Source organism: Sus scrofa, unplaced genomic scaffold (assembly GCF_000003025.6).
Source record: "Sus scrofa isolate TJ Tabasco breed Duroc unplaced genomic scaffold, Sscrofa11.1 Contig252, whole genome shotgun sequence".
Classification (NCBI taxonomy): Eukaryota; Metazoa; Chordata; class Mammalia; order Artiodactyla; family Suidae; genus Sus; species Sus scrofa.
The window spans coordinates 23,023-31,555 of record NW_018085115.1 but is presented as its reverse complement, the minus strand read 5'-3'; positions in this window follow the sequence as shown (position 1 = coordinate 31,555).

The window sequence follows — 8,533 nt, the reverse complement described above, 5'->3', positions numbered from 1 at the left end:
CCATCAGAAAATGGGAAGAAGATCTAAACAGACAATTCTCCAAAAAAAAAAACAAAACCATACACATGGCATACAACGAATGATAAACGAAGGGAACCCTTTTACACTATTGTAATGTAAATTGGTGCCATCACAGAAAAATAGTATGGAGATCTCAAAAAACTAAAAATAAAAATTACCATTTGATCTAGCAATGCCACTCCTGGGCATCTATCCATAGAAAACATGACTCAAAAAGATACATGTACTCTAGTGTTCATTACAGCACTATATACAATAGCCAAGATATGGAAAGCAACCTAAAATGTCTACTGACAGAGGAGTGGATAAAGAAGATATGGTACATATACATAGTGGAATATTTACTCACCCATAAAAAGGAATGAAACAATGCCACTTTCAGCAACATGGATGGACCTAGAAATTATCGTGTTAAGTGAAGGTAGTCAGACAGCGAGGCACAAATATCATATGCCATCACTTATATGTGGTATCTAAAAAGGGATACCATGAAATTCTTGCAGAATAGAAACTGACCCACAGACTTTGAAAAACTTATGGTTACCAAAAGAGACAGATTGGGAGAGGGAAGGACTGGTTGGGGGGGTCAAGGGTGGAAATGTTTTAATACTGGGTTGTGATGATGGTTGTACAACTGTAAATATACTAAAATTCACTGAGTTAAAAAAAAGTAGTTTCGATGATGCAAAAGAATGGATCAGTGATCTGGAAGACAGAGTAGTGTAATCACCTAAGCTGTCGAAATGTCTATTATTATGTGGGGCCCAGAAAAAATAGATAAAGGACCAAAGATTTTATTGAAGAAAAAATAGCTGAAAACTTCCCTAACCTGGGGAAAACAAACAGATATCCATGTCTGCAGAGAACAGAGTCCCAAAAAGGATCAACCCAAACAGGACCACATGGAGATGCATTTAATTAATTGGTAAAATAAAGATAAAGAGAGAAAAACAACTACTCATGAACCAAGAACTCTCCTAAGACTATGAGCTGACTCTCAACAGAAACTTTGCAGGCCCAAAGGGAGTGGCATGATATATTCAAAACAGTGAAAATAACCTACAATGAAGAGATCCCTATTAAGAAAGTTAATCATTCAGATTTGATGGAGAAGTAAAGAATTTTACAGACAAGTAAAAGGTGAAAGGTTGAACATCAGTAATGCAGCTATATAAAAAATATTATAGGAAAAGACCATGACTATGAATTAAAAATTATAAAAGAAAAAAAATCTCACTGTTAAAAGCAAATATACACTAAATGTAGTAATCAATTGCTTATGAATCTACTAGGAAGATTAAAAGACAAAAGTAGTAAAATCATCTATATCCACAACAAGTAATTAGCTAATACACAAAATAAAAAGATGTAAAATATGATGGCAAAAACATTAAATGTGGTGCAAAGAGTAAAATTTAGAATTTTTCTACTGAATTTAAATTAAGAGACCATCCAACTGAAAACTAATTCTTATGTATATGAAAATTGTTACATATGATCCCCATGGTAATCACAAACTTTTTTTGTTTTGATTTTGGGTTTGTTTTGGGTTTTTTTTTTTTTTTTTTTTTTTAGGGCCTCATCCTCGGCATATGGAGTTTCCCAGGGTAAGGGGTTGAATTGGAGCTACAGCTGCTGGCCTATGCCACAGCAATGTCAGATCCAAGCCACAACCTACAGCAGACCTCACTGTAAAGTCAGATCCTTAACCAACTGAGCGAGACCAGGGATTGAATCCACAACTGCATGGTTCCTAGTTGGATTTGTTTCTGCTGTGTCACAATGGGAACACCTCAAATTAAAAATTTATAATAGATACATACAAAAAAGAAAATAATACAAACATAATATTAAATATTGCCATCAAATTCAAGGGAAGAAAGCAAAGAAGAAAAAGGAAAAAATAACTACAAAGTAGTCCCCAAACAATGAACAAAATGATAATAAGTACATATCTATAACTTTAATTGTAAATAGACTAGTACTCTAACCAAGAGACATACAGTGGTTTAATGGATTTTTTAAGAAGACTCATTTATATACTGCCCATAAGAGACTCACTTCATCTGAAGAAATACATAGACTGAACATAAGGGATGGAAAAAGGTATTCCATGAAAATGAAAATGAAAAGAAAGGCAAGATAGCAATACTTATATTAGATTTTAAGACAAAGTTGTTAACAACAGGCAAAGAGGACATATATAATAATAAAAATGATCAATTAACAAGAAGATATAACAATCGCTAATATATATGCACCCAATATAGGAAATAGTAGTCTTAAATAACACATTAGCCAGATGGAATTAATAGATACATGTAAAACATTTCATCCGGGAACAGCAGATTACATATTCTTTTCATGTTCACCTGAGATATTCTCAAGAGTTAACCTGCTAGACCAAAAAAAAAAAGTCTCAATAAATTTAATGACTGAAGTCATATCAGGCCTCTCCTTTGACTACAACAGATGAGACCAGAAATCAACTACAAGGAAAAAAAAAAAAAAACCCTGCAAAACCCACAAATGCATGGCATCTAAAACAACATGCTGCTAAAAAACAAATAAGATTACTGAAGAAATGAAAGAGGTAATCATGAAATACTTGGAGCCAAATGAAATGGAAACACAATGAATGAAGTTCTATCAACAAAGCAGTTCTAAAAGAAGAGTTCATAGCAATAATATCATATTTAAGGAAGGGAGAAAAACCTCAAACAACTTAACATTACATCTAAATGAACTAGGGAAAAAGAACAAACAAAACCTCAAATTAGCAGAAGGAAGGAAATAATACATATCAGAGCAGAAATTAATGAGACTCTAAAAATATAAAATACTAATAAAACTAAGAGATGGTTCTTTGAAAATATAAAAATTGATATACTCTTAGCCAGCTTTGTAAAAAAAAAAATAGATGGCCCAGATAAATCAAATCAGTACTGTAAAAAGGAGAGGTTACAACCAACATCACAGGAATACAAAGGATCACAAGATATTATTATGAACAACTCTATGCCAAGAAAATGGACAACACAGAAATTCCCTGGTGGAATATCGGTTAAGACTTGGCATTTTTCACTGCTGCAGCTTTGGTCCAATCCTTGACCCAGGAACTTTTTGCATACTATGGTTGTGTCCCCCACAAAAAGAAAATGAACAACCTAAAAGAATTGGATAAATTCCTAGAAACATATCATCTCCCAAGATTGAGTCAGGAAGTAATAGAAAATATTAATAGACTCATTGCTAATAATTAAGTTGAATCAGTGATTAAAAAAAAAACCGTCAGCAAGCAAGATTCCAGAATCAGAAGTCTTTATAGATGGATTCTAGAAAACATTTAAATAATAGTTAATACCCGTTTTCTCATATTATTCCAAAAAAAATTGAAGATCACTTTCAAACCTATTTATAATGCCAGAATCCTCTTGATACTAATATCAAAGGTATCATACAAAAAAAGAAAATCACAAGCTAATATTATGATGAAAGTAGATGCATAAATTTTCCAAATACATCTGCAAACCAAATTCAACAATACTTAAAAATGATCATACACTGTGATCTCAGAGTTTATCTCAGATATGCAGGGATGGTTCAATATCCACAGAGCAATCAACTGAATACATCACACTAAGAAATTAAAGAATGAAAAACAAATAATTATCTCAAGAGATTTAGAGATAGCCTTTTTAAAAATAATATTCAACATCCTTTTATGAATTACAAAACTCTCAGCAAAATGGGTACAGAGGTTACATACTTAGACATAATAAGGGCTACATACAACAAGCACAGAGCTAACAACAGATGCAATGTTGCATATCTGAAAGAATTTCCTCTAAGATAAGAAAAAACACAAAGATGCTCATTTTCACCATTTTTATTTATCATAGAATCTTCAACAGATGTTTTTGGAAGACCTGGACAACTACATGCAAAAGGATTAGAATAGACTACATTCTCATGCCATATGTTAAATTAATTTACAAGAGATTAAAGACTTAAGTTTAGACCTGGAACCCTAAAACTCATAGAATAAAATGCAGGAAGTATGCTCTCTGATATTGGTCTTAATATTTTTTTGGATCTGCTCTTCAGGAAAGGGAAAATTATAGCAAAAATAAATAAATGGGACTACAACAAATTAAAATGCTTTGCACCACAAAGAAAACCATCAACAACAACAACAAAAAAGGCAGCCTATTAATGAGAGAATATATTTGCAAATAATGTACTTGATATGGAGTTAATATCCAAAATTTGTATGCACTATGAATAGTCCAAAAGAGAAACTTAATATCAATTTTATTTTCAGTAGCATCAAAAACAAAATACTCAGGAATGAATCTAACCTAAGGAAGTCGAAGATATATACACTCAAAACTATGAAATATTGATGAAATAAATTATAGACATAAATGGAAAAAACATTCTATGTTCATGGATTGGAAAACTTAAAATCGCTGAGATGCCCAAACTACCCAAAGCAATCAACAGATTCAATGCAATACCTAGAATAAGGGAATATAGCCAAGTTGCTACAATAATCTAAAAAATGAAACTAAGGCAAAAGAATGCTACAGTGGTTTAAACATATCATAAGGTAAAAAAACTCTATCAAAATTGATACAGGACCTTCACTCTGAAAACTAACATGCATAACAGAGAAATTAGGTGAAGAGATAAGTTTATGTTCATGTTGTCAGTGCTGTTATATGGAAATTCTCCCCAATTATGTTGCTTGATTGATAGATTAAAAACCTAATCAATATCCTTATAAGTATTGCCATAAACATGTGGGTGCATGTGTCTTTTTTAAGGGGAGTTTTGTCTGCATATATGCCCAAGAGTGGGATTGCTGAGTCATATGGCAGTTATATGTATAGTTTTCTAAGGTACCTCCATATTGTTATCCATAGTGGTTGTACCAGCTTAACATTCCCACCATCAGTGGCAGGAGGGGCTTCCCTTTTCTCCACACCCCCTCCAGCAGCTTTGTTATTTGTGGACTTATTAATGATGGCCATTCTGACTGGTGTGAGGTGGTATCTCACGGTAGTTTTTGATTTGCATTTCTCTACTAATCAGGGATGTTGAGCATTAGTTTTCATGTGTTTGTTGGCCATCTGTATATCGTCTTGGAGAAATGTCTATTCAGGTCTTTTGCCCATTTTTTCCATTGGGGTTGTTGGCTTTTTTGCTGTTGAGCATATTCAATGGAGCACTATTCACAATAGCCAAGACATGGAATCAACCCAAATGTCCACCTGATAGATGACTGAATTAGGACGATGTGGTATATATACACGAACAGAATACTACCGGCGGCCATAAAAAAGAACAAAAATAATGCCATTTTTGCAGCAACATGGATGGAACTAGAGAACTCTCATCCTTGAGTGAAGTAAGTCAGATGGAGAAAGACAAATACCATATGATATCACTTATATCCTGGAATATAATATAAGACACAAAGGAATCTTTTCCACAGAAAAAGAAATCATGGACTTGGAGAATAGACTTGTGGTTGCCAAGAGGGAGTGGGAGGGACTGGGAGCTTGGAGTAAATAGATGCAGAATGTTGCCTTTGGGATGGATTAGCAATGGAATCCTGCTGTGTAGCACTGGGAACTCTAGTGCCTGTGTTGGAACATGTAATGTCAGAAAAAAGGAATGTATACATACAAGTGTAACTAGGTCCCATGCTGTACAGTAGAAAAATTATATACACATAATAAAAGATTTAAAAAAGTGTCCTTATAAGTATGTTAAGGAAAATTGATAAGTTAATTCGAAATGTGGGTGAAAATGCATTGGACCTAGAATACACAAAGCAGTATTATAGAACAAAAGGGGGATATTTTACACTATCAGGTATCAAGATTTAATGTAAATCCTAGTGTGAATTAAGATGCTGTTGTACTAATAAAAGTTGAGAAATAGAAAGCAGATTGAAATGGAGGCCCACACATAACAGTAGTGTTATTTATTACATAGCCTCCATGCAATGCAATGGGAAATCAATGGTCTTTTTAATAAATATTTTTAGGTCAATTAAAATTATATGTATGGAAGAAAATGAAACTTGACACCCTTCCTCACACCACATAAAAAAGTTAATTTTAAAAAGATCATACCCTTAAGTGTGAAAGCCAAATATTTAAGTAATCTATTTTTAAAAATGAAAAAAAATAAAAATGATATTTTTCATGACTTTGAAACAAAGATTTCTTAAATGATGTTTATCACATATAAAAAAAATTGACGTCATTAAAATTGAGACTTCTGTTTACTAAGACACCACTATGATAGTGAAAGGAAAGCCATTCATAGAATTAGATAAATTAATACATATATTCAGCAAAGGATTTGCTCATACATTACACAAATAATTTGGTCAATAAAAAATGCACATGACCCAATTAACAATTAAGCAAATAATTTGAATGCACACTTGATGAAAAAGATTTCCAAATATCCCATAAACATGAAAAAGGTGTTCACCACCATAACTTAACAAGAATATGAATTAACATATGCATAACATACTCATCAGAATGCATAAACAATTTTTTTTAGTTGTTGAAGAAGATGTGGAACACTTAAAATTCTCTTACAATGACAGTGAAATGTAAATTAGTACAATCATATATAAAAAATGTTTAGCAGTTTCTTGGCAAATTAAACATACATCTATTCCAGGGTTGAAAAACTTAATATAAAGAAAGCAGGACAAAATGTACAATTTTTGGCAAGACACCTGAAGCCGAACGTTTCCTAATGTTCCATTATCTTTCCCATCCTCAGTCCTGGGAACACTTCTCAATATAACCCAGCTGATATTATTGCAACTATCATATCTTTTTATTTTCATTTTCTTTTTCCTATCCATTTTTTTTTTACCCTCACATCCCACTATTACCCCAAGACACACACATTTTTGTGTTCCATAATTTCTGGAAAGGTTGTGATTAAAAATTTTTAATGATTCCCTTTGTGATTTGATTGTGAACACCTGATTTCCTAAATCCCTAAACGTCAAAAATTCTTAATGATGACCATTGTAACCAGGGGGTTCAATCTAATTTATTTATCTTCTTGCTTCTACAGTGTCTAGGATGGCTCTGTCATGTTGGCATGCCAGGCTTCTGTGACTATAAGACTTGAGAATCTACACTTTATAGATAGAAGGTATGTAATTCAACTTGAAGCCTGTTATACTTAAAGCCCTTCTTCATGCTCCTGTCACCTGTACCCACTTGGATATCAGTATTTAATGGTAATTGTGGTATTTTTCAGTAGTAGGTCATATTGCATATACATCATTATATCAATTTTAAATCAAACAATGCATTTTAAAAAGTTTCAGATATATGACTATCTAAAGTTAACCATGTTTGCTTCTTGATGCTGGGAAGATTATTTTCTATATGTTTTTCATGTTAACAAATTTCAGCAATATGTATTCATTACTCTTTAATTATAAAAATTTTAAACATGAAAAATTTGTGAATTATTTCTTGAAAAACACATCTTTTAATAAATCTGAGGTTGTTTTATGTTATAGCTAGACAATAATAATTATTCTCCAAAAAAGTTATGTGGATTATAAGGGGATTTTTACCTGAAATTTAGTAACTGTAATTATATAATTATGCAAAAATAACAATTTACATTCAATTTTTAATATAACATTTTTTTCATACACAAAAAAGTTCTGTGGATATACCTAACTGCACAAATTCACAGAAGGTTTATATATTGAAAGGTTTACATTTAGTTCTTATATTTGTTAACTTTTCCATATATATAGATTTTTTTCATAAATATATTTTTGTGTCTTATTTTTTCTTTATTATTTGATCATTTTCTCAGATTAATGAATCTTTTGCAAACATTATTTTAACAAATTAATATTTAAATTTGGGGAGTTTTCTTCACATTATTCCCTGATACTTTTATTGTTAGCATATTGCTAATATTTCTGTGTTATTGCCTTATAAGGAAGAAATATAAATTTTTATTGTTTTAATTAAGCCAAGTTTTGTTTTAAAATTCTTTTTCAAAACTTTAATTCTTTTAAAATATATAAATGAAGATATTCAGTTCATATATTTAGCTGGGGCATAAACTCTGAAAGGGAAAATTCACCAGTGTCTAAGCTTTGAAATTATTATGTGTTAATTCCTGACAATATTGCTGTGTGCATGGAACAGCTGTAGATTTTGAGTCCAGAGCAGTTATCATGATCCTCCACAGTCCTTAGTGGGCTATCACCCATTTCATCTCATGCAGTAGCACATTCTAGCCACTGCTCAAACACATACACATGCTTCCTGGATTGCTAATACTTTCATCTCAGAGAAATTATTTATTTTTACCCAGTTTGACAGGAGTCAAAAGACGGAGTAACCTGAAGGGATGAGTAACCATTTTATATTCTATTTAGATCTGTGACGGTATAACCTGTGCCCATATGTTCACAACTATGACTTAAGGTAAG